The sequence below is a fragment of the Sus scrofa genome, chromosome 4 (genome assembly GCF_000003025.6).
Source record: "Sus scrofa isolate TJ Tabasco breed Duroc chromosome 4, Sscrofa11.1, whole genome shotgun sequence".
Classification (NCBI taxonomy): Eukaryota; Metazoa; Chordata; class Mammalia; order Artiodactyla; family Suidae; genus Sus; species Sus scrofa.
The window spans coordinates 32431653-32458477 of record NC_010446.5 but is presented as its reverse complement, the minus strand read 5'-3'; the positions used below and the strand labels follow the sequence as shown (position 1 = coordinate 32458477).

Genomic DNA, 26825 nt, shown 5'->3' with positions numbered 1-26825 from the left:
TACTATATGACTGTAATTAATGATCAGATTCCATAGTGAGGGTTATGCAGGTTCAAGTTTAGATACATGTGCTTTAATGGTAAAGGATGGAGTTACACCTGGGGATTTTTTTTACATCATGTAACTATTTATAAACCACTTAATTTAAAGATTATACTTGGAGATATTGTAATAAATTGGGATACTGTATTTTACTCAGTTTACATTTAGTTTCAGGATGCTTGCACTGTATAAAATGTATTTCACAACTCCCTAAAAAGACAAAATAGACACTCTTTAAGCAGTTTACAAGATACAGATCTTTATCTCCTACAAAGGAAAGGAAACAAGAAAGCTGTAAATAATAAGTTCTGAATAGGAGTGACATAAACTGCCTAATCAATGTCTTCCAGAACTGGCAAGTGACACTTCTTTGTTTTTTGCAAATAAAAACCTCCTTACCATCACAATATAAACCATTATCTCTGCAGGCAAGGTATATTTAGAAATGTACAAAATGTACATTTCCTGCCAGCCTCTAGATCAGTAGGTGGAGATCTAAAGTCATGCAAATATTACAGTAAATGCAGGCAACCAATTTCTAATTATTCCATATCAGCAGATTTGTGAGGAATATAATTTATTAAAAAAGAACAGTTTATGATCAGCAGACCTTGGTTATGACTGTTTAGGAATTCAGTGCATTTTGATCTAATCACAAAATCAAAATATTCATGAAACACAATGATATCTCCCCAAAGCAGCCGGGCAGCCATTAATTTTGAAATTCGGGTAATTTATTAACACTTATCTGAAGCTGTAAAAGCTTACCTCTGTGTTTGTAATACGGGGAAAAGTGAAAGCAGTTTTAAAACTGATTCCTAATGATTTATAATGGTTTGCTGTAATTTGAGCCAGAAATTCAATTAAAATGTATGTCTAGTTTTGTTTCAAGATCTTTAGTTAAAAATTCTATTAAAATTCTATTTCCTTCTTGCATTAAATGTATCTGTTATCTGCATATACAAGAAATATAAGAAAATTCTATCATTTATTCCCCAGTCTCCATAAATGCTTTTAAAAAGCATTCATTTTTATTTCATAATTCTGCTAAGGTAGCACTTGGAATTTATATATAGTAGAGGAGGAATAACTATATTCCTGTTTCTCAGTGAGGAAGGAAATCTAACACTGAATACTTTAGGGACAAGTCAAATGATATTTGCCGCTTTATCAAACAAGAGGAAAACAAATAAAACAGAGCAGACGTTTTTGACTTCAAATTATTCACCTAATAGGTTGTCTCTGAGGTATGTTAAAAATATAACTTTCCAGAGAAAGGGGTGGGAGCTGGAGTGAGGTAGGGAGGGGGAGACTGTTAAACTTTCCTGAAACAAAGACAGATAAAAAAAAAAAATACTTTGAGTTGTCCTAACATAGGAGATTTTATAGTTTATTATTATTTTTAAACACAGTGAGTTTGGTGAGTTACTTGACGGAGAACCACATTGGCTCTTGCTTTTTTTGGTGTATTTTCTGCTATTTTCTTGAATTGCATGAAATCTTACAGTGGTTACTCGATGCAAACATAAAACAACTGGTTTGTGTCTTAGTTTTTTGGTAGCAAGAGTCTTTGAACAGAAATAGTAGTGAAGCTATAATTTATTGAACATTTGTTATATATATATGGACAAATTACCTGGATTTCTAAATAGTTCAATCTTCTCGATAATATTTGTGTTATATACAAATGTTATTATTCATATTTTACTAAAGTAATGACAGAGGCACAAAGTTTCAAGGAGCTAATACATGGAAGAGATAGGATTTGAATCTGGAAGGGTTATGGCTGATCTCTTCAATTTGACCATAGAGTTGGGGGGGTGGGTAGTGAATCTTCACTTCATGAAGCCTAGATTTGGGATGAAAGGCACTAATGCCGAGTTTGTGCACCATTTCTGAGAAAGGGGAATATTTGGTTAACAAAAACTGAGAGGCACTAGGAAGAAACAGAATGGCACTTTCCTTGGTGTATCTCTCATACTTTGATACTTCCAAGGTTGGTCCCCTACTTGTCTTCCCTCTCCTGGGGAATTGGGGACCCAACCAGGGTGCAGGGCTTGAGGGATGGAGACAGTGAGAGGGAAGAGGTAGTCAGAGATGCAGTGTAATATGGTAGTATTTGGGGATATCCTGGAAGCAATATTCCCTTAAGTTGGCTCTGCTTGTGCTTGACACCTGAACCATTTCCAGTTGTGGATGTGCCCACCAGTGGTCTATACCCCTTTGTTAAAAGGTTTGCATGGCCCAGGTTAGCCAGCCAGAAATGGCATAATCACAGCCCAGATTCAAGTCTTCCTGGTGTGTTTATATAGTTTACTACTTTTCTAGAGTAGGTTCTTTGGCATTCTGAACTTACCAAGGCCAGGCTTGGGAAGCCCTGAATTTTGGGAAATGTGAGTCCAAGTGCTAGACTGTCAGTTATATTCCTGATGAAAGGGAAGTTTTGGACTCTTAATAGAGTCTAACGAAAATACCTTCTGTCAGGCAACATACTTGCCCTATGCTGGTCCAGAGAACCGTTGATAGGCACGTTCTGAAAGATGCAGTCATTTCTCTTTATAGGATTCTGATGTCATGTAAATGGTGTGTGTTTTCTTGGGAGATGGCCAAATCGAGTCTCCAGCTAAGTTCAAAATGGATACAGATACCTAAGCGTTGAAGTGTAGTTACAGCTCCCTCTACAGGCTCCCTGATGTGGCCATGCCCGGCACTCATAGTAAACAGAAAGAGAGTTAAGTGGTGATTAGGGAGCAAGACAGCTATAGAAGAATGATAAACAGAAGCAAGTTTAGAACTGCATGTGGGCAACGTAGAGGACCGATAGGCAACCCTGGGTCCCCATGCCTTTCTCTCCTCCGCTGCTTGGGAATTGAATGAAGATCCTTGCACAAGAACCATGGGGCTTCTCTGAGCATTTTGTTTGCAGTGAATTGTCTCTGTTAACTAAATTTCTTCCTGTAACTTTATAATAAGGGCACTTTTTCTGCAAGGCATATGGCATATGAAAGGAATATCTCTAAAAGCTATTTGTGGAAGAGTGTGGCTGATAAAAGAGTTACATGGCAAGGGTTACATTCCCAAGGGTTACATGGGCAAGACAATATCAAAAGGCCTTGAAATAAGTTACTGATGCTTAGTGAATGTTAAATGATCCTGCTTTGAAGAACTAGGGTGGAACATGAGATTATTTGTTTCCATTTACAAAAATCGAATAGATACTAGGGTCCGGTGGTTATTAAAAATGACATTAAAACACTAACAAATACATTAGGAAATAGTTAAGGTTTTCTGAATCCAAAATGTAACATAAAATTTGAACTAACTTGTTAAAAATCATAACAATTCATTCAGGATTGTCATAACAGGTAAATACATGCATGCTGTTTTGGCAGGTATTTACTCAGTTGTTCATTTTTTAAAACTCACTGTTTAATTTCAGAGCAATCCTTTACCATCAAAATCAAAAAAACGTTTTACATTTGATATTTTTATTTCTTCCACATTGGTTTATGTTCCTCCTATTCTAGTGAAACCACTTTCCTTTTTTTAAAAAAAATTATCATTGTTGATTTACAATGTTCTGTCAATTTCTGCTGCACAGAAAAGTGTCCCAGTTTATATATATATATATTCTATTTTTTCACATTATCCTCCATCATGTTCCATCACAAGTAATTATAATTCCCTGTGCTATACACCCTTGGCAACCACAAGTCTGTTCTCTGTGTCTGTGAACCTGTTTCTGTTTTGTAGATAGGTTCATTTGTGCCCTATTTTAGATTCCACATATAAGTAATATTATGTGGTATTTGTCTTTCTTTTCGACTTATTTCACTTAGTGTCAGACTTTCTAGTTGCATCCATGTTGCTGCAAATGGCATTATTTTGTTCTTTTTTATGAATGAGTAGTATTCCATTGTATATATGTACCACATCTTCTTAATCCATTCATTTTTCGATGGACATTTAGGTTGTTTCCATGTCTTGGCTATTGCAAATAGGGCTGCAGTAAACATAGGGGTGCATGTACCCTTTTGAACTGTAGTTTTGTCTGGATATATACCACCTCACCCTGGTCAGAATGGCCATCATTAACAAGTCTACAGATGACAAATGCTGGAGGGAGTGTGGAGAAAAGGGAACCCTCCTTCACTGTTGGTGGGAATGTTAATTGGTGCAACTCTATGGAAAAGAGTATGGAGGTTCCTCAGAAAACTAAATATAGAACTACTATATGATCCAGCAATCCCACTTCTGGGCACTTACAACTTATTTTTAATCATCTTCTTTCTCAATTTCTGTAAGGCGTGTCTTTCTGTCAATTAGTCACTGGTTGAATCTATGTTTTTTTTTTCTCTTTTTTAATTTTTAAATTGTGGTTAAATATATGTAATATAAAATTTACCATTTTCACCATTTTTAAGTGTACCATTCAGTGATATTAAGTACATTCGTGCAACCATTGTCACCATCCATCTCCAGAACTCTTTCCATCTTGTAAAACTGGAACTCTATACTCATGAAATGGCAATTCCCTTTTCCCCTCTCTTCCTAACCCCTGGCAACCACTATTCTACTTTGTGTCTCTATGAATTTGACTGTTCTAAGTACTTCGTATAATAGTGTCATACAGTAATTGTTTCTTGTGTGTGTGACCGGCTTATTTTACTTACCTAATGTCCTCGATGTTTCATCCACGCTATAACATCTGTCAGAATTTCCTCCCCCCCACCCCTTTTTTTAAAATGGCTACACCGAAGGCATGTGAATGTTTTTGGGCCAGGAATTAAATCTGAGCCTCAGCTGTGACCTATGTCACAGTTGCAGCAACTCCAGATGCTTTAACCCACTGTGCTGGGCCAGGGATTGAACCCATGCCTCTGCAGTGACCCAATCCACTGCAGTAAGATTCTTACTCCACTGTGCCACAGTGGGAACTCTAGTATCCTTCCTTTTTAAAGCTGAATATTATCCCATTGTGTGTGTATATCACCATTTTGCTTATTTACTCATCCATCAACGGACACTTGGGTTGCTTCCACATTTTAACCATTGTGAATAATGCTGCTACAAATGGTATATAAATATCTCTTTGAAACCTTATTTTCACTTTTTTTTTTTAGGGCCATACTTGCAGAATATGGAAGTTCCAAGGCTAGAGTCAAATCAGAGCTGCAGCTGCTGGCCTATGCTATAGTCATAGCAACATGGGATCCAAGCCACATCTGCGACCTACACTGCAGCTCACAGCACCACCAGATCCACTGAGCAGGGCCAGGGATTGAACCTGCATCCTTATGGATACTAGTTGGGTTTGTTTCCCCTTACTTTCAATTCTTTTGAGTATACATCTAATTGCTGGATCATATGATAATTCTATTTTAATTTTTTTGAGAAAATACTGTTTTCCACAACAGCCGTGCCATTTTATATTCCCATCAACAATGTACAAGGGTTCCAGTTGATTCATATCCTTGCCAACACTTGTTATTTTCTAATTTTTTTAAAAAAATAGCAGTCATTCTAATGGGTGTACAGTGGTAGCTCCTTGTGGATTTGATTTGCATTTCTCTAATGATTAATAACACTAAGGATTCTGTTTGATTTGCTTATTGGCTATTTGAATATCTTCATTGGAGAAACATCTATTTACCTGTAGGAGCCTACATTTTAAAAAGTTGATCAATCTTTTTTTTACTTTTTTCAGGTTTTCCAGGATTTAACTTCTCTTCAATAAACAGCTAATTTTTGCCTCTTCTATGGAGCTATCTCTTATTCCCCTAGGTAAAATTAGCTGCTTTCTCTTCTGTTTTTCATCTGTATCTTGTATAGCCTCTTAAAACATTTATTCTAGTACCTTGTAATCATCCTATCAACAAATGTGTTTCCTCTTCTCTACACATGAGGTCAGCAACCATGTTTTATTAATCTTTGCACATATATTATTTATTACTGTATCTGGCACATGATAGGTACTTAGTGAATGTCTATTGATGAGTAAGTCAGTATATTCATTGTCTACTTTTAAGATAAAAATGTTTATTTTTATAGACAACTGAATATTTCTACCATGGCTTCTTAGGAAATTGATAAATTTAATTGATGTCTATTAAGCCACCCTGCTTTATTGCTTGATCTTCACTACTAAAAATAATTGGTAATTCTCAATTCTGATAGAAGATTAAGATTATCTAAATTCCTGGGTTTAACCTCAGAGATGCTAGGTGAGGTCTAGGTACTGTATTTTTAATAGTTCCTCAGATAATTCAAATGTGTGGCCAGGGCTGAGAACCATGAAAAATCACCGAAAACTGTGACTGCCAAGTCTATTGCTCCCTTCTGGCTTTCTGGGGCTGAGTCCACTAGTGTCACATTGTAGGTAACAGCTAACACATTCATGAAAATTCATCTGTAGATCTACTCACTTCCTAAATTTTCTTGCCTGTATTGAAATAATCCGACATCTCCCCTCTGTCCCTCACATCTCTTATAATCAATCATATGACAATCTACTTAGTAGTCCACCAGTCATGAAGCTGTTTCTATTTTATTTTAGTTTGAGAGACAGAGTGCAGGTATTATTAATCCAGGCATTTTGAATCCATGGATTCAGGTAAGAAGCATGACATATCTCTAAGTCTGAGCTATTTCCATGTGAAATGTTATCACAGTTGGCAGAGCAACATTGGTAACCTCTTTGCATGAGTAGATGTGGATTTTATAATTACTTATGACTCTGCCTCTTTTATTGTCTCTGGCTCTAGCCTTGGCATTCTTTTAATGTGCATTTCTGTACAAATTAGAAAAGCAAGAGTTAAGATGTAGAACTTAGGTGTCTGGCCACAGATGTTCAGAGCAATTCAGCGTGTCAAACTGAGGTCAAATGAATAGGGAATGTCATTACTAAATGGTAACATTTTTCTGAGAGCTTTAAAGAAATTCAAGTCCTTTTTGAATCTACATTAAAAAAATTTTTTTTTCAGGGTGATAGGTTGCACTTCTAGTTCTTGTGAGAAATTTGTACATTAAAATGATTTCAAATTTAACTATTCTAGAAATCAACTTTCTAAATAGCATGTCAGGCAGCACCAGCAGAAGACATACAGTTTTATTTGAGATATAGATTTTTTTTAAGCTCAATGAGATACAATTTGTTTATTTATAAAGCTGATGTGACTTATGCCTGTATATCTTTGGGACATATTAACAGAGCCACTGGGGATTAGATCGTGTTTCCAAATTCCATGATCCGAATTCTAGGTATCTTCTTATAGCTCATTAAGTTTAAAATTTTACAATATTCAGAAGTTTAGGACAAACTTTATACCAGTTTGGAAGCTAACAAAATGAACTATATACCTGCATACCCCTGCTGTGTATTATGATAATATACTTTGATAAACAGGGGAGTTGTATATAAAAATTATGCGTATTTAATGCAAATGATAGAGCATTTATGGTTCAGAATTTGCAAAAACGGATCAAGGACAAGCCGAGTTATTAACATTTTAGTGCACGCCATCCCTGTCATGCGTATAAGGTACCACATCACATAGTGAACAAGATAAAAGTGTGGATTTGTACCTCTTAACTATCTCTAGAATAGAGGTAAGCAGAAATACAGCTAAATAGATAGTGGATTGGCTTAGCACACACTCTTGGTACCTCACATGTATCTTCAGACCTTTACATTTCCGGCACTCATGCTGATTTCCAGTTGTTTGCATCTCTAGCTTTTTGTCTAAAGACTTTTTCTGAAGCAATGGAAGTATGCTCAGCTCATTTGTGAAGCAGGATGGAGGGACAAGGGAATTTTCTCTTTGTAGACACAGCCCTCAACCAGTGATGGATGGGAATTGATGGTTAAATACTTCAGGTCCCTTTTCCACAAGTGGGAGAACTCTGAAGTATGCATTCTATTCCATCTCCCAGTTGGGGCAACTCACTGGATTTAACACACCAATAAACACCCTTTATTGTCTTATTGCTTTATTGGCACTCTTTCCATCTATGTTACATCCTGACTCCTGTACCAGCATTTGCTGCACTTCCCAAACTTGCAAACAAATCCTTGTCTTAAGGTCCACTTTTGGGATAACTCAAACTATGAATATTGACAATGGTATGTGCTTTTTTAAACTTTTGTTTTAAAATGGAAACTTATGGGAATTGACCTAAAACATATTTACAAAGGGATATTCTAGGAACTTGGTGGCTTTGAGCAACTCACACCATCTTCCTGAGCCTCAACTTCCTTATTTAGAAGAAACAGATGAAATGATTGATCTTACTTTGAAATTCTGTTATATTAAAGCCTGAATAGGGTTTCTTTATCCCTCATCTTAGTATCGTTTCCTCAATTTATGGCTCAATGTTACATCTCTGTGTTGGTAAAGATTAGTCTTTCAGGGTCCTCCTAGCCAATGTGAGTGGGGCTTCCAAAGCATCTTCCTGCTGGATGCATTCTTTGAGTTCCTTGTTCTCACGTGTCATCAGTACAGACTCTGGGTACCATTTCTCCTACTGTTTCCCCCTCATTTGAGGTTGATAGTCATAATCTTAGCTACAGAGCCCCCTTCTCTGCAAAACCCCTCACTTTCTTCTCCTTCCCTCCCAGGTTTATTCTGTCCTGACCCAATCAGAGTCTGCCTCTCTGTGGGGGCTCCTGCAGTCGCTCCTTGAAATCAGATCAAAGTATGAGCACTTGCTCCTCAATCTTATTTCATTTGTATGGTTTGTAAAAAAGGATCGCATAGCATACTCAATAAATGTGTAGAGCATGACAGGCTGATTCTGCAGTTGAAGTTGGTGCCTTTTCAGAGGTTGAAATATTTGTGAGAACCACCAGCACAGCTTGTTTTCAGGGAAATGGAAGTAAAGAAATGTGAAGTAAGAGGGGAACGCATACACTTTAAATATTTATTTTTAAAAATGCAAACAAGATTGTTATTTTCTAAGCTTTGGCTGGTCTGGAGAGGGCTGTCTCGGGTTTCCTGAGCACCTGCAGCTCTGCAGTCTGTCCTCTTGGCAGACAGAAAGGCATTTTGATTCTGGGTATTTGTTTTCTTTTGCTTGCAGCTATTCTTAGATTTGGAATAGACACGTGAATAGATAGTGTACTATGGAGAGAGCCTTATGGGGGCAACACAGCATTATTGTTGCTCAGAAGGGGCTTCCTGCAAAAGGGCTGTCACTCATCATGTTTTTCAGGTGGTTTATCTCAATTTATCGAGGCTTTGACATCCAGAGCCTCAGGATCACAGTAATTCCAACAGGCATCTCACAATCCAAATGAATGAGAACAGATGTAGAGATGTATGTAAGTTCTAGGTATTTTCACTTTGGTTTCAACTGGTTGTGAGTTTGTTTTCATTTCTCTATTGATGCAGCACCCCCCATTTTTATATTATATAAATCTTAGGCCTCAAAATGGTCTATACAGTGTTGAGTAAACTTGGTGATCTTAAAACAGTGGGTGATAACTGTGTATATATTATGATATAATACTAGAAGTTGGAGGCCAAGGAAGAATCAAATTCCTCATACCACTCCCCCCCCCAAAAAAATTATCTGATTGCCAATGAGTGTAGGTGAAAAGTTTTTGATATTTGATAGTGGATAACATGACGCAGACAAGATTTTGGTATTTGGCATAGAATCTGGCTTAGATGACTTGGGAAATATAAAGACAGGGCATGTGATAGAACACTTAAATGCAGTTCAGATATGTTCTACCAGGTGTATATGGTACATATACAGAACAAGAAATAGCAGCATCCCTCCTCTGTTTGTTTTACTTCCAGGGAAAGCTGAAGAGTTTCAGCAGATTTTTTGAAACAAATAAAGAACTTACTTCCAACATTAGAACCTGACTCCTTAATGATCAACTTTGAGAAAGGAAGAATCATTGCTTTCTCTAAGATATATCTGAATACAAATATAACCATGAATGTACACATCTTTTAAAGGAATTAAATATTTTTTGTATTTTCATTTTTCATAGTAAAATCTTTAAAAATATTTGTTACTAGTTTTTTTCATGATTCATTATGTCCTTTTAAATGTCCCTATTTTATTTTTGTTATTTTTTATCTTTCATGGTGCAGTTGTCTTACAGCCAATTAGTTGTGTAGCAAAACTGCTTGTGGTGAAATTACTTGAAGCAAAGATGTTTAAGGTGAAACTACCAGACTCCATTTATGTGGACTTGATTAGGCCCATGACTAAGCACTAAAGCATTGAAACAAAACACTAGAACACAGAACCTCCTGGAGGAACCAGATAGCCAACCGTCAAAGAAAGAGAGGTCCTCAACTCCCACCCCAGGAATGAATTAGGATGACAGTGATGTTCAAATGCAACAAAACTTCCAGTGTGGGGTGGTGGACTTACTCATATCTACTAAAACATGTGATGATTTTAGGGGTTTCCAAGTTACTCTATTCACATTTGTTCTGAGTAGGCTCAGTTTTATTACTGTCTTGAACTGAAGAAGTTCCCCAGGTTAGCAGGTCATTTTTAAACTCTGTAATCTTTCTAGTTTAAATCTGGTCAAGGGATGGAGTTCCTTTCATGGCGTAGCAGAAACGAATCCAACTAGGAGCCATGAGGACTCGCGTTTGATCCCTGGCCTCGCTCAGTGGGTTAAGGATCCAGTCACAGACTTGACTCAGATCTAACATTGCTATGGCCGTGGTGTAGGCTGGCAGCTGTAGCTCTGATTAGACCCCTGGCCTTGGAACCTCCCTATGCCATGGGTGCAGCCCTAAAAAAATAAAAAGCAAAAAAAAAAAAAAAAAAAAAAAAATCTGGTCAAGGGAACTTAGTGGTGGGTAAAGCAGAAGTGGTTCAGAACTCTCAAAAGGACCTAGACTCTTTTTTGCCTACATTCCAGCAAAGCCTGGTTGGGAGGGTGGTGGTGGCAAGAAATGTCTAGAACCAGCCTATCTGTTGATAATTCTCAGCAAATAATCGTGGCTGGGCTTTGAGGCAGCTCCAGAAAGAAGTGACCTCAAAAAGGTATTTATCCTGTGTCTTGTGTTTTAATAATGACTTTTCTTCTCCAGATTTGAAGCCCATATTGGAAGTCTCTTTATTTTTTCTTTTTGGTCGTATCTTTATTCCACCTTAGTATGTCATGGACAATTATGTTCATCAGATATGCTCCCACATTCCCGAGCCCCAGGAAGGTAGGTAGGCCATCTGGATAGTCCTGGCCAGTGAGATGATGCTTGTCAGTGCTAAGCTGAGGCAGGAAAAAAGCCTATGGAAGATCCTGCAGTGTCTCTGTACTCTGTATTGGAGGATAACAATGTTCCCGATAGTGGTGCCTCCGTCAGTCTCTGTTCATGAGTAACTAGTGTGAAAGACAGTCCTGTTTTGACTCCCATTGAGCAGGTAGTGTGTGTGAGAAATACACTCTTGGTGTATTCAGTCACTGAGAATTCAGGGTTATTTGTTACCATAGTGTAATCTCTCTGTCTTGACTAATGGAGAAATTGGTACCTGAAAGTGACAGGACACAGTTCCTTTGCTTGAGCAAGTGTTTGAATGAACAGCCTTGACTAATTTGGTTTCTAACTAAAATCTGCTGACACAGTAGAATTTGAATTTAAAGGTGCTATTTAAAAGCCCTACTCATTGACAAACATTTTTAAAGTATAGTTTTTAGAATCTAGTGGCTCCAGAACGTCTTAATAGCTCTCCCTCCATGAGCTGCCTCCATAAAGTATCATCTTTCTCAAGCTGATATCCAGTGAGATCAGTTAGCAGCTAGAAAATGATCTCTTTATTTTATCTGTTGCCAAAGCCACAGGGGACTACTGTAGTCTCTTATTTAATTATTATTTTAGCCTTATAACCCAACAAAAGTGCAGGGGCAGGCCTTTATTCATATTGTTTCTCTTCCCCACCCAGAGAGGTTCTTCTAGGCAAAGCTTTAATGATTTAGTGATATATCCTTCTTGAGGTCTCCACAGATTTTCTTAATCAGAGCTAATCCAATCTCATTCTGTGCTCTCAGAACACTTTATTTATCTTTCTATTTTAGCATTTAACATGGGCTGGCTTCATATTAACAGTTATCTGTGTGTCTGTGTCTCCCTTATGTCTTCTTTACTCCCCATGCATAGGCTAAAGCTTCCTAAATTTCAGGCAATGTGGGCCATCAATTGGAAGAATTCACTGTCTTAAATCAACTCTTTGCTATTGTTGTGAGTGAATAAACTACTCTTGTGTACTTGTTCGATGGGTATTAGTCAGGATAGGATAGGTTATAGTGCTGTAACAGCAACCTCCCCAAATTGCCATAATTTTGTTACTGAAAGTGGGGTCCAGCTTCTCACTGCTATAAAGCCAGTAAAGAGACAAGGTTAGTGAAAAGGAAAGTTTGCTTTATTTCAAAGCCTTTTTTTCAAGAGGCTTGCAAATGGAGTGGGGAGGGTGGGATGGAGCACAGACCTGTGTCCAAAGGCCAGCTCCCTCCACTGGTGATTAGTAGGCAAGAGCTTTTAAAGGGGAGTTTCAGTATCTACAAGACAGCTCACAGGATATGACTCAGAATATTATCTCTTTCCTTTGAGGAGGTCCTTGATTTTGCTTAGTGACTAAACTATTATTATTTGATCTCACTTGACTGTTTTCCTCAGCTTCTGCATTTTCTCACTTCTCTCATTAACCTTATATGTTGCCTAAAGTTTTTCTACAGACAAAAGACAGGCAAGAGGAGGACCATAGGGTGTTGTTCCTCCGTTTCAATTTGACACACACGATTTTGGATCTCATGTGAGAAGTAAATAGGCATGAATTTCTACATGATCAGTGACCCAGGGACACAAGGATGACAGAGAACTTGACATGTGGAATAATCTTGGTAGCTGTAACAGAGGAAGTAAGAATCTGGAGAGTCATACTTGAGTTTGTCCTGCTGCAGCCCACACAGCTCATGGATGTCTAGCTGTGTTGAAGAGAGCCCCTGGATTCTAATGTATGAGTTTTAAAATTGTTATTCAGAAGTCCTTATTGTGGCTCAGCCAGTTATGAACCCGACTAGTATCCATGAAAATGCGAGTTTGAATCCTGGCCTCGCTCAGTGGGTTAAGGATTTGGCGTTGCTGCAAGCTACAGTATAGGTCGCAGATGAAGCTCAGATCCCGAGTTGCTGTGGCTGTCACGTATGCTGGCAGCTGCAGCTCCAATTCATCCCCTAGCTGGGAACGTCCATATGCCACAGGTGCGGCTGCAAAAAGAAAAAAATAATTGTTATTCAAGGAGCAGGGTTTTCTATTAACACTTCGTATTCAAATTCTATTGTGCCAAAACCAAAGTTAAGCAAGAAACCAAGTTAGCAAAGACTAATTTATTTGTATGCTTGCAAGAGTAACATCTTCCAGTAATTTTGTTCCTGTAGGAGTTCAAAGAGGTTTGAAGGAGATTGAACTTCATAAAGTAAAAGGGGGACAGTCTATTAGGGTGAGATTTTTGGAAGGAGTGGGGAGTTTTGTGATTGCTTATCCTTGTTTGGTTACAACTGAACAGAAGACCTGTTTGGGGATATTTCCAGAGGGAAGAGGCTGTTTAATCAGTGGCTGACCATTTCCTAGAACTCCTGGGGGTCAATGGAGTGTTCTTTATAGTTAAACTGATAAAATATTTGAGTCGTGGTCCTCAGGTTGGATCATGGTGACAGATAGTTTCTCATCTGAATTATTCATCTTAGTGAGTTTTGGAAGCTGCACTGAATTGTTGCATTCTCATCTGGCGTGATGAATTATGAGGGCTTAGACCAGTCAACAAATCTCTCTTGACTGCATTTTCTTTACAAAATGAAGACAGTGAATTAGATGATGTCTAAATTCCCTTCAGCTGCTTACAAGTCTAGGCTTCCATGATGATGTTGGCCACAAAGTAATTTAATTTCCTCATGTTTATCAATTGCTAATTGAGATGAATAGCAATTTGTCTCTTAGGGTGGTTACGGGGAGAAATCATGTTACATCAAGAGCCTTGCAAACGAATGCGCCCAATGCATTACGGAACTCTCTGTAATAACCACCAGTCTCTGTTATTTAGAGGTGACAGCATTTGGGGTATATTGCTTGCAAGCATATGTGTCTGTGACTCAAGAGACTGATGGGGCTATGCCCTCCTCTTTGTATGTACCTGGAGTGTGGGCTCTTTTTAGATTGTGGATACAGCCTTGTCTCCCAGAACCTAAGGCCATTCGTGACCTTGCTGCTTAGCTGTGCAGTCAGCTGGAAACCTTTATTCAGAGGAGCTGCTCTAGGCTTAGCAGCTGCCAAGCTGATGCAACTTTCCCAGCTGCCCACATCTATGCCACAAAGTTGGACTCTATGCCCTGAAACAACCTGGATCCTTCCCTGCATATGGTTTCTCCACTTCAGCTTATCCACGTCTGTGGCAGAGTTCACCTCGGGGCAGAAAGTATTGCTGAGATTTTAGAATTTGTACAGTGGCCCTTTTGCATGTAAATTATAAGTGAAGGATGATCAGTAATAAATGGAGGATGTATTTATCAATGGTACCATCTTGATAATGTCTGTCTCTATTCACAAAGTTGAGTTCCCATTACCCTTTTCTTGGAAAGGGTGTCCTTTGCCAGTTCAAGTAAGACATTTGATCTAGGTACGGTGCGAGGATTCCTAATATTTACTCAGCTCTTGCTCTGTGTTAAGACTGCTAAATTCTTTACATGCACGTTACGTAACTCATATAATCAAAGTCCTTGAAGGTTTGGTACAATTTATATACCCATTTTACAGATAAGAAAGATGAGGAAGTTTCAAGTAACTTGGCTGAGGTCTTATATGGAATAATGACATCTCTAGGAATGTCATTGGAGACTATTGCTATATAGGAGGCTTTCTAATTTTAATTTTTTTTGCTATGACTATAAATTTTCATTTTGGAAAAAATAAATAGGTTTTATCCATCTTAATTTTATGCCACTTTAAAAATATCATCACAGGGAGTTCCCATTGTGGTGGTTAACGAATCCGACTAGGAACCATGAGGTTGCAGGTTCGATCCCTGGCCTTGCTCAGTGGTTTAAGGATCTGGAGTTGCTGTGAGCTGTGGTGTAAGTTGCAGACACGGCTCAGATCCTGCATTGCTGTGGCTCTGGCATAGGCCGGCGGCTACAGCTCCGATTAGACCCCTAGCCTGGGAACCTCCATATGCTGTGGGAGTGGCCCTGGAAAAGGCAAAAAGACCAAAAAAAAAAAAAGAATAAAAAAATAAATAAAAATATCATCACAAGGATGCCACCATAAAACAGGGCCTTAGTTCTTCTGAGGGGCTTACCAGAGTTGTTGGTTGGTACAGTGCCCTATGAGCATCTGCCTTTGTAAGTTTCACGTTGTGTCACCTGAGAAAGGAGGAGTGTGTTCTTTATTCTATACTTCATGGCTGCCATGGTGGATGCCATGTTTCCTGGTGAAAAAATGGTCACACTCTGAAATCTTCCCCTGTGCTCTGACAAAAGTTGTTGCTTTAAAAAAAATGCTTTCAATGAAATAAAAGGAGCTTCAGGAAAGAAAAATTTCTGTGCATCCTGAGAGAAGCAGTGGAGAAAGGCCATCACTTCACCTCTCTTTCTCACTCTGATTGTCCATCTGTAAAATGGGGATTATGAGTGACCTGAAGGAGCATGCTTGCTGAGCGCTCTGGAATTCACCGTGCAGATGGCAGATATGACTCACTTTCACATATGGCCCTTTTCCAGAGAGTGGGGCTGGGCAGCAGTTTCCCTGGATCTTTGCAGGCATGGGATTAGACGAACATTTATAAAGTGCTTATAATTGTACAGAATGTCACTTGGTAGGTGGATACATTTGGTTTGAATCTTGATGAAGAAGTTGGTTTTTTTCCCCCTTGTTTTCCTGGCATAATATTCCGAACAGCAGCAATGCAATCTGTTGTTTGTTTAGAAAAGATGGCAGAAGGGTGTATGGTGTGTGTGCGTGTGTGCGTGCACACACGCACACACACTCATGCCTGGGAGCTATGGTGGGGGGTACATAAGACATCTTCGTAGTCCAGGAAAAAAGAACTTTTTTGACATAGAGTTATGAGTTAGTTAGCATCATTTGGAAAGACAGTAAGGTTTGGAATGAATTAGTTAAAGCTTTGCTCCTGTGGTGAGCACATAGCAGAGAAAGTGCACGCTTCATCCCTCCCTCCCCAACGTGGGCACACACACATGCACATAGATGTATACACATATGTACACACACACACAGCAACAGGGAATTTTCAACTCATGGTCGTCCCACAGTAGAATTTTCTGTCCTTGGCTTCAGCAGCCCTATCTTTCTCTCCCCACCACCCTCACTCCCTCCCAGCTTGGAGGCTGGGCTCTGCTAGAGAGCAGAGGAAGCCTCTGAGCTGGTGGAAGGATCACCATAGCAACATGGCACAGAGTCCTGCCCCCAAAGGTCTAGACATGCTTGGCTTTTGGTTTTAGCTCAAGTGAAGCAGTATGAGGATTTTCCTCACAGCCCCATTAGTTGTGACTTTGAGCTACCTTTCCTTCCTGGTAGGCCCATACCCCTGGCCTCTGCATGCTGTTGTGAGCTGGATTTTCTTTTTTCTCTCCACCAGGCCAGAGATGCTCAAAGCCAATTTATTTACACATTTCAGGTAACAAGCCAGCCTTACCCAAAGGTATGGTTAGCAGCTACCTACTGTTGTAATTCAGGGCTCCTGGTAACAGCTTCCTGTGAGTAAGTATGATGCTCAGCAGAGGTAAAGAGTGGCCATTCTATAGTAATGGATTAGGTGCTCGTCTCTCAGCTAGGTGATCAGGGTTCAGATCTATTTCCTATAAACAGCATAGAACTTGACAAGGTCAAGTTTATTTTAACCAATGCTTGAACAACAGGGGTGCTCAACAATATGGATGGTTCCTAGGACGGTGATGTTGAGCATGAAACATAAGCTCCAGAAGTTACCTATTGTATGATCAAATTCAAAAACTACTAAAACTAGGCAGTATTCTTTAAGCATGCCTGTATTGTGATGAAAAAGGATGTGTGTGTGTGTGTGTGGTGTGTGTGTGTGTGTGTGTAAAAGAACAATAAACATTCTGGCTATCTCAAGTTGTAAGGAAAAGGATTGTTTGGGGGCGGTAGCTACAAGTAATTGTCAATGTTGACTCCTTAAATTACTTCATGAATTAAAGTAAGCAGGACCACTCATGGGCCAGTAATGATGATATGTCTTGAAGCAATAATTGCAGTTAGTCCAATTCCATATAGTAGAGGGCCACAAAACAAAACCAAGCACTCCTTAAATGGAGCTGCTGATATGAGTTACCCTTGCTCCCTGAACCTTAGTTCTCTTATTTGCAGAATCATTGATTTGAGCTAAATTGTCTTGGAGGTCTGTTTTAGGCTGAATAGCAACATGGTTGAGAGAGCATATTCTGGTGCCAGACTGTGTCATCTTCATCAAAGTCACAGACCCTTTTTAGAATCAGAAGTACTTGTGACTTTATTACCAGCATCGCAGATATTTTCAAATCACATCACAACTTTGCAGGTACCTCAAAAATCACTCCCAATTGTTATTCCTTCAAAACCATAGTAGTTAGTAGACCTACTTCTAGATCTTTGTCTTAGTTCATTTAGGCTGCTATTAAAAAGAATACGATGGAAGATAGTATGAGAAAAAGAATGTATGTGTATGACTGCGTCACTATGCTTTACAGCATAAATTGACACAACACTGTAAATCAGTTATATTCCAATAAAAATAAAATAAAATTTTTAAAAAGTACCGTAGAATGAGTGATTATAAGCAACAGAAATTTATTTTCACAGCTGTCGAGGCTGAAAGTCTGAGATGAGTCAGAATGACAGCGTGGGCAGCTTCTGGGAAGGGTGGTCTTCTGGTTTTCATATTTCTGACTTCTCCTTATATCCTCATATGGTAGAGAGCAGAGAGAGGGAATAAAACTTGTGATTCTTTTAAAGGCACTGATCGCATTCATGAGGGCCCTTCCTCAAAATCCCAACTAACCCTAATCACCTTCCAAAGACCCACCTCCTAATACCATCACATGGGAGATAGGGTTTCAATATATTAATTTGGGTGGGGGACATAAGCATTCATTCACACCAGTCTTATTATTGAACACATTAATAATACATTGATAAAGAAGCACATGTATTCCTCTATCACATATTTGTTATTTTAACAATTGTATTTAATATTTCATTTCCTTATGAGTCTTATTTTTCTGAGGAGGATTTCATAGGTTTCACTAGAGAGCCTAAGGAGTCTGTAGGTCAAAAAGATTACAACATGGGAGTGCTCATTGTGGCTCAGCAGAGATGAACCTGACTAGTATCCATGAAGATGCAGGTTCGATCCCTGGCTTCGCTCAGTGGGTTAAGGATCTGGCGTTGCTGTGAGCTGTTGTGTAGGCTGCAGATGCGGCTTGGATCTGGTGTTGCTTTGGCTGTGGGTGTAAACAAACGGCTATAGCTCAGATTCGACCCCTAGCCTGGGAACTTCCATATGCTGCTGGTGCAGCCTTAAAAAACAAACAAATAAACAAACAAAAAACAAACAAAAAACGTTACACAACCTTTATAGAAAACTCAAAATGATCTAAACACACAAACATACATACCCCACAGAGAGACATAAAATTTTGTTCAATGGATAGACTGGGTGGCCTGAGAAAGTTTGGGAAAAAATGTATGTTTTCTCCTTCAGTTCCCAATAAGCTATATTTTTGTGTTTTGTCATTCCTTTTGATCTGCATTTGTTCCTTTCAAGATGACTAGCAGATGGTCCTTTTTGACACATTAAATGCGTGGAAAAGAAGTGTGCTTATTACCTTTTCAGTTAAACTCCACCAAGGAAAACAATTCTTTTGAAAAGGATTTAAACGTGTTAAAATATTTCATTCGAGTTGTAAATCATTTTTGAAAACTCTTGAGAAAATATCAGACCTGAAGGTCTTTGGGTTATTTCTTTCAATCTAAAAAATGAGGGTCAGAAAAAGTGCAATATGACATTACAGCATTTCCTACATTATACCCTTAAAAATATGGACACATATGGTGCTGTGTGCTGAAATCCATCCAGGGACAAATCCATATGATTCTATTTATGCTTTCTTACTCATTCATTGACTTTTATCCAGTGACTTTGAATCTCAGTTTTTCTTATAAAATTATTTGTTTCCATATAAAGTTTTACTATAAATGTACGGAAAAGTTCCTAGACACCAATTTAAGCCATATACCACACAGTTTGAGAGGGATTAATAAAGGGCCTATTTGTATAAGGGCCTATAAAAATTCATAAACAGAGAGTTCCCCCTGTGACTCAGCAGTAACGAATCCAACTAGTGTCCATGAGGATGCAGATTTGATCCCTGGCCTTACTCAGTGGGTTAAGGATCCGGTGTTGCTGTGAGGTGTGGCGTAGGTTGCAGACATGGCTCAGATCCCATGCTGCTGTGGCATAGGCTGGCAGCTGCAGCTCCAATTTGACCCCTAGTCTGGGAACTTCCATGTGCTGTAGGTGTGGCGCTAAAAAGCAAAACAAAAATAAAAAGTAAAAAATAAAAAAATTAATAAATAGAAAACTCTATTAAAACAGAATTAGGGTCCAGAAGGGGGAGCTCTCATGCTCTGTGATGATAGCAGAGCAGATTTCCTTTTCTTGCCTGGCCAGAGCTCAGCCAATGAGAGGCTGTTAAAACTCAGCCAACGAAAAGCCATGGACTCTTGGTTACTTTAGCCCTTTCCACTTCCTTTTCTCCTCAATAAAAGAATTCACTTGTCCCTGCTGTGCAGCACTTGCACATGACTCACTGTGGTTGTAGACCTCAAACTGCAATTCTTTGCTGATCCCAACTAAACCAATTTTTGTTGGAGAAATAATTGTCAGTCTACTTAAGGTCAAAAGGACCAAAGCATTTTAGGAAAAGAATTCATGTCAAGGGAAAAAAAACTAGAAACAATACACAAGCTTGGTCCTAGGACAGTGTTGTCAGAGGAATGCCACTTTTTAGTAGAGAAAGAAATGTGTTTTTCTGATTGTTCTTTGGCAGTCTTAGACTCCAGTAGATATCAGAGGTAGTAAATTTAACAGAGCTGGATCACGCAAGAATCTTGGTAAGCCCCTTGCAGCTTCTTTCTGGTCCTTGTGATAGAATCAAAGAAGTGGTGCAGCTTCTGGTTGTCTCAGCATCCATCTCTTGCTTGCTGTGTTGTGGCCTTGCTGTGGGTAGCAGTAATTCTGCTCCCCCCGACCTGCCCGAGACCACTCAACATAGCTTGATCTTCCTACCAGAAGGATAGGATTGCAGGGTGGCACAGAAGAAAAATGATGTTCAGGACTTGTATTTGATGGGTAGGGGGAGAAAAATTCTGTTTCCTTGAAAAAGTCATGTGTGGATGTAACACCTGGGCTTATTAATGAGGCCCTTTTGCCCCATGTGGAAGCCAGCCTGAAGTCAAGACTGACTACGAAGGGGGCAGAAAGACAATCCATTTGTGCAGACACAGAGCTGGAGCCCTGATAAAACAGGCCTGGAGCTGCTCTACTTCTGGATTTTTTTGGTACATGAATTCTGATACATAGTAACAGAGTTCCCATTGTGGCGCAGTGGAAATGAATCTGACTAGTATTCCTGAGGATTTGGGTTCGATCCCTGGCCTCGCTCAGTGGGTTGGGAATCAGGTGTTGCCATGAACTGTGGTGTAGGTAGCAGATGTGGCTCAGATGTAGTGTTGCTGTGACTGTGGTGTAGGCTGGCAGTTGTAGCTCTAATTCCATCCCTAGCCTGAGAATTTCCATGTGCCACAGGTACGGCCCTAAAAAACAAGCAAACAAACAAAACAAAACCCAACAACAATATAGTACCTTTACCATGCAAATCACTTTTGTGGTTTTTTTTGATTGATAAACAAAGGTACTGCTTATTTTGGCCAAACTCCACTGTAATGACTCTTGAGGCATGATGAATTATAGAAAAGAAGAAAAGGAAAAGAGGCAAGGGAAGGGAACCATGGTTATTGAGATCCTAGCTTCTATGGAAATTCGTTCAGAAGATAATATATTACTGCTCTTATTTTACAGATTGAAACACGTCTGTGCCACGAAGTTTGCTGGTGAGTCTCATGGTCCCATATGAGTTACTCTATAAATTAAGAATTAAAACCCTGTCCTTGCATTCAGCTCTGGCAGGCAGCACAGATTATTGTGAACTTTTAAGTACTTTTTTGAAGTTTTAAAACCTGGAGGCATTTTATGAAATTCTTTCAGATTTGGGACATTTGTATCGCTAACATCCCCCTGCAGTTCACCCACAAAGAATAATTAGCTGATCTGAGGTTGATTCTTTTTTATTGTCGTGAGTTGAAGATGACAGAATATAAATTATTGACAGTACTTCAACCCCTAATCGGAAAAACTGTCCTCCTGTTGCAGCTAATGGGATTTCTCTGGCTGGCAGGAAGCTTAAACTATAATGATGGCAATTGTTTATTGAGCATTCCCTTTATGTTAGGTATCATGTTAAGTGCCTTACATGCATTATCTCATTTAATCTTTCTAAAAACTTGGGTGGTTGTTTCCATTATGCTATTTTTCATACAATACAACATTAGAAATGTAGCAGGAATGTGACCTGGGGGTGTCATTAAGAGGTTGATGAGGGCTTATGATCTCAGACGACCTTGGGGCATTACAACATTACCATTCGACATGCTATAAACCATCATGATCCCACTCAGGATGCAGAGGGGTCCCTCTCAAGTGGCTTTGTGTCATTCATCAACTTGAAATTTGTTATTTTTGATGCCACCGCTATTTTTTTTCCAAAAATCTTCACTATTGGTCCTTCTGGGTTTGAATAACACGTCCCAATTTTTGAAAATTTGCTTTCAGTACAGGAAATAAAATTAATTTTTCAAAACACATTGTTATTTTATATTTGAAAGTAATTTTATTCAGTGCTTCACGCTTCATTGGTTGACAACTATACATTAAGTAAGGAGTTATAAAGAAGAGAGAGGCATTACATTTCTGAATAGCAGTGATGAAGAATCATTTTTTGTAGCTGCATATCATCACATTTTTATTTTAAAATTGAAATAATGGTTTTACAGTTCTTCTGAGATATTTTAAAGTTGATCATTAAAGATCTTTGCATAAGAATAAACATATTTCCTATAATATGCCTATAAGATGTTCATAAAACTCAGTTGTATATTTTATAATGAAGTTTATTATAAAACATATTCCTTGAAGGTGAATGCCATTTCTGATTGGAGTTGGCTATGAAATTAAAAATAATTTCCTTCAGAGGAAAATTCACAAATGGAGAGATTTGAAGTGTTTTAGGGTAAAAGCGGTTAAGATGTTGCCAATTCTAGACCTAATGGCCTCATAGTACATCTCTGGATTATAAAATATTTATTGGCTGAACAAAGTTTTAAACTAGAAATTTTCTTTTTCCTTAAGGCATTTTCTTAACTTGAGGGTATCCTATCTTCTGAATGTTATTGTCACTCTCCCTCTTATTTTCTTCTTGGTTCAGGTGGATGCACAAATATTTTTCTTCTTTCTGACAGTTCCTTGACTTCATACTCAAACCCAGCAAGACTGTGTTACATCCTGTCTTGGCTTATAAACTAAAACCAAGCCTAGATCATTATTCTTCCTATTTATACTAGGCTGCAACATTGCACTGAGCCAGACAGTCTCACCATCTCACTTGTGATTCACAAAATCCCCAAGTTCAAGTTTTCAGGAAGATATTAGCTTCCTATTAATTTGATAAGGTTTTATAAACTTGAAAGCCTACCTTTAAATTTACATGGGACAAGGCACACTTGCACCATCAGTGCTTTTCATTTATAATAGCTACATTGCTGCATGGTAAAAAGTTGGCATTTTTTTCTAACAAACGGTATCAAATACAAACACATAATTAACTTAGCCCTCCTCTCAAAGTAAGGCAGATCCTGCCAATACACCGGGCTTCCAGGACAGATAAAGGAGGTGGCGAGGAGAGGTGGCTTCGCTGCCTGCAGTATCTCTTTCTCTATCCATATAGAGATGGGGTTTCTTCTCATCACCTTCAAATCCCCTTTAATCCACTCTTACCCATCTCTAAACTTGATCTTCTGATTACTGATCCAGACACAGCTTTGGAAGGCGCAGGACCTGTCTTCACTGAATGCCGGACTTGGCTTGTCCTAGTTCTTGTCTAGCAGACCACTACTGCTACAACCCATGTGCAATACCAAAGAAAATGTGTGCACTGGAATTCCTAAATCTGTGCTGTTCTACTGATGTTTTCATGCAAAGATGTGAAAATTATATGGACTGGGAATAATTCTTGAAATGAGCATGCATGCATCCTTCACCTAATCAGCAGGAGAGGAATTGAATCAAGACAGTAATCAGTCAGAATTAGGGACTGAGTTAGCAGAATTTACCTGAAGGACCCCGTGATCCTGATTGTCTCTGAATTTAAAGATTGTGGAAGAATTACACCAATGGTGAAACCCATGTGCTTTTCTCCTGCTTCCTTTCTTCACCACCTAGATTCAATTCACAGCGAAGTCCTATCTTGCATCTTCATCTTATTACTGCTTTCAATCTCTACTCTAATCCAAATATTGTCTCTTGCTTTACAAGTCTTCTAATGTGTATTTCTTTTCTTTTTCTTTCCTTTTTTTTTTTTTTTTGGCTGCACCTGCAACATATGGAAGTTCCCAGGCTAGGGATTGAATCAGAGCTGTAGCTGCCAGCCACAGCCACAACCACAGCAACGAGGGATCCAAGCGGCATCTGTGCCCTACACCACAGCTCACAGCAACACCGCATCCTTAACCCATTGAACGAGACCAGGGATTGAACCCAAGTCTTCGTGGATACTAGTCATTTTCATTAACTGCAGAGACACAGTGGGAACTCCTACTGTATTTCTGCTTCTCCCTGGCTGCCCTTTAATCTGTATTATGAAGCACAGAGTAGAGTGGAAGAAATAAATTTCTCATTACACTTTTCCCTACAGTCACTTCCCATTAATTTTAGGATTGAATCTCAAATTCTAAGCTGGATAATAAGCCCTCAATGATCTATGGCTGCTTTACTGTTCCCATCACCACTCTGCTGCCTAAGACTGGGGGCCACAGTTTCTAGAATCCTCTTCCTTTCATGATCCTGAGTTAGAAATTCCTGATAGCAGGACCTGACATGAGATTCGAAAGGCAGAGGGCAAGAAGGAGCTCTTATTCTCAGGCAGCCCTGGGCATCAGACATGGGGTTTTTCACACACCCAGCAGCATCCCAGACTTTTCTGGAAACTCTCGCTTTGTTTTGAGATGGGCTATTTATAAGCATCCCTGAGAGTTTGTTTCCCCATTTACACTCCAGTCTCCCAGATGGAAGCTGTTGGTGAGCTTCTTTCAGATTTTCCAGCTGCGTCCTTGCACTTGTCCGGGGGTTCTCTCATTTTCTTGTAAACTGTAATTCCTCTATTAACCCACACATGCCTACAGTTTCTAGTGATTCTCTGCATTCACTTTAAAACTTTAAAAATTTGCATTTTCTATTCATCCTGTTCTCCTAATTTGTCCCTTCCTTCCTCTCCCTTTTGCTGTACACCTGAAAACACACTGTTGTAAATCAACTATACTTCAATTTTAAAAATTGAAAAAAATTGCCATTTTCAAGTTTTCTCAAAAGCTTCCCTTATTCCCACACAGACACCCTTGTGCCTAGTTAGCTGTATCTTATCTATCCACTTCTAAACACGTATCTTATTTTCTCAGAAAATTCTTCCCTGAACCCTACCTTAGTTCAGGTCCCCCAATTAGGTATCCTTCTACATTTACTCATGTGATATTCTCTTGAAGCCTGTCCTCTTTGCAGGACTGTAAGCTCCATGAGAGGAGCAACTGGAGCTGTTTTGCTCCAGATCTAGTTCATTGCTTGACCTAGTAGGCACTCAATCAGTATTTATTGAGTGAATGAATGAATGAATAAATGGTCGGATGGAATGGTTTATGAGTCCATTCATTGGGTCCAGGTGATTAGACATAAAGGCGTAAGATTGAAGTAACATGAACCTTGTCCTTTTTGAGCAGGCGAAGTCCATGTTGATTTCTCCAGGGCCTCCCATTCTCAAAGATAATCTTCCCTTTACTTCACTTCAGTTTGGGAGATTTATGTGATATCTTCAACACCATTTTTCAAAATATATTCATGATAATGAACAACTTTTAATGCGTGATGATTTAAAGTTTAAGTTTTAAAAATTGTGCCCTTTACTTGAAAAAGCCTGAAGGCATCAGTTTAGTAAAATCTGCTAATAATGAAAAGATCTGAATTTCTCAGCGGTGGAAATTAATAAAATATCAAGCGGCGCCCAGACTGTGACCTCATCTTGCCCTACATGGGCGGCATGCTAGTTCTCAGCTCAGGGACTCCCTCTCCCTAAGCAGTGCTTTGCTGTGTACTTTTCCCACTCCGGTGGTTCCGTTGGATAACACTTCACACGTGAGTATTATGCAGCACGATCTATAACACCCAATCTTTTCATACCAAACTTTTTGTTTTCTCCATGTCTCCAAATACAATTTTAATGGTTAATCTATTCCACAAGATGTTTCTCAGGATAAGTTCAGCCAGTTGTTTTTGTCTAATTACCTGAGCTACTGTTGTCAATTTCCACATCCCCCTGGCCTGAAAGTGAGGCTCTTGCTGCGCACTGAGTTATGGCATGAACATGACGATAATTCCCAGGGTGTGATGCCCACGAACAAAGGAGTGAAGCCAATGGAAAAACACAGATCATAGCTAAAGAATGTCATCTCAGCTTCAATGTATGAGGCTCTAAGTAGATGGATCAGGTCAAGGTGAATGACAGGCTTGAGCAGTTGTAAAGCTTCTTTTTCCTTTTCCTATAGGCTTTCTTTCCTCCAGTTTTCCAGTCTCCTTTAACCTAAGGTGGATAAAACACAACAGTAAACATGCATAGATTCTTTCTCTCTCTCTGTCTCTGTAAAGTCCTTTGGAAGGTAGAGGCTGTTGCTCTTATAACCACACTTTTTTTTTTTTTTTGTCTTTTTAGGGCTACACCCATGGCATATGGAGGTTCCCAGACTAGGGGTCGAATCAGAGCTGTAGCTGCCAGCCTACACCACAGCCACATCAACGTGGAATCGGAGCCAAGTCTGTGACCTATACCACAGCTCATGGCAACACTGTATCCTTAACCCACTGTTCAAGGCCAGGGATGGAACCTACATCCTCATGGATGCTAGCCAGATTCATTTACACTGAACCACGATGGGAACTTTTTTTTTTGTCTTTTTGCTATTTCTTGGGCCTCTCCCGCGGCATGTGGAGGTTCCCAGGCTAGGGGTCCAATCGGAGCTGTAGCCACTGGCCTACGCCAGAGCCACAGCAACGCGGGATCCGAGCCGCGTCTGCAACCTACACCACAGCTCACAGCAACGCCGGATCGTTAACCCACTGAGCAAGGGCAGGGACCGAACCCGCAACCTCATGGTTTCTAGTCGGATTCGTTAACCACTGCGCCATGACGGGAACTCCATGATGGGAATTTCTAACCACACATTTTAAACTCTGTCCTTTCTGCCCATCTTCTGCTCTTATATCTGAAGGGGAAGAACTTTATAGTCAATCACCTTTGATCAGTTTTGATATTTTGTTCATCATGGATTTTTTGCACGAATTTTTGTTTTATAAATATTGCATTAAAA

General features: G+C 39.2%; 1 long non-coding RNA gene across 1 annotated transcript in view; it reads left to right on the top strand.

Annotated features, from left to right (window-relative positions):
* LOC110260243 overlaps nt 1-26825 on the top strand; it is a 317296-nt gene that overhangs the window by 168964 nt on the left and 121507 nt on the right. Inside the window, exon 3 of the long non-coding RNA XR_002343174.1 lies at nt 21163-21194. This is a non-coding gene — a long non-coding RNA (uncharacterized LOC110260243). The remainder of the gene's footprint in view (nt 1-21162; nt 21195-26825) is intronic.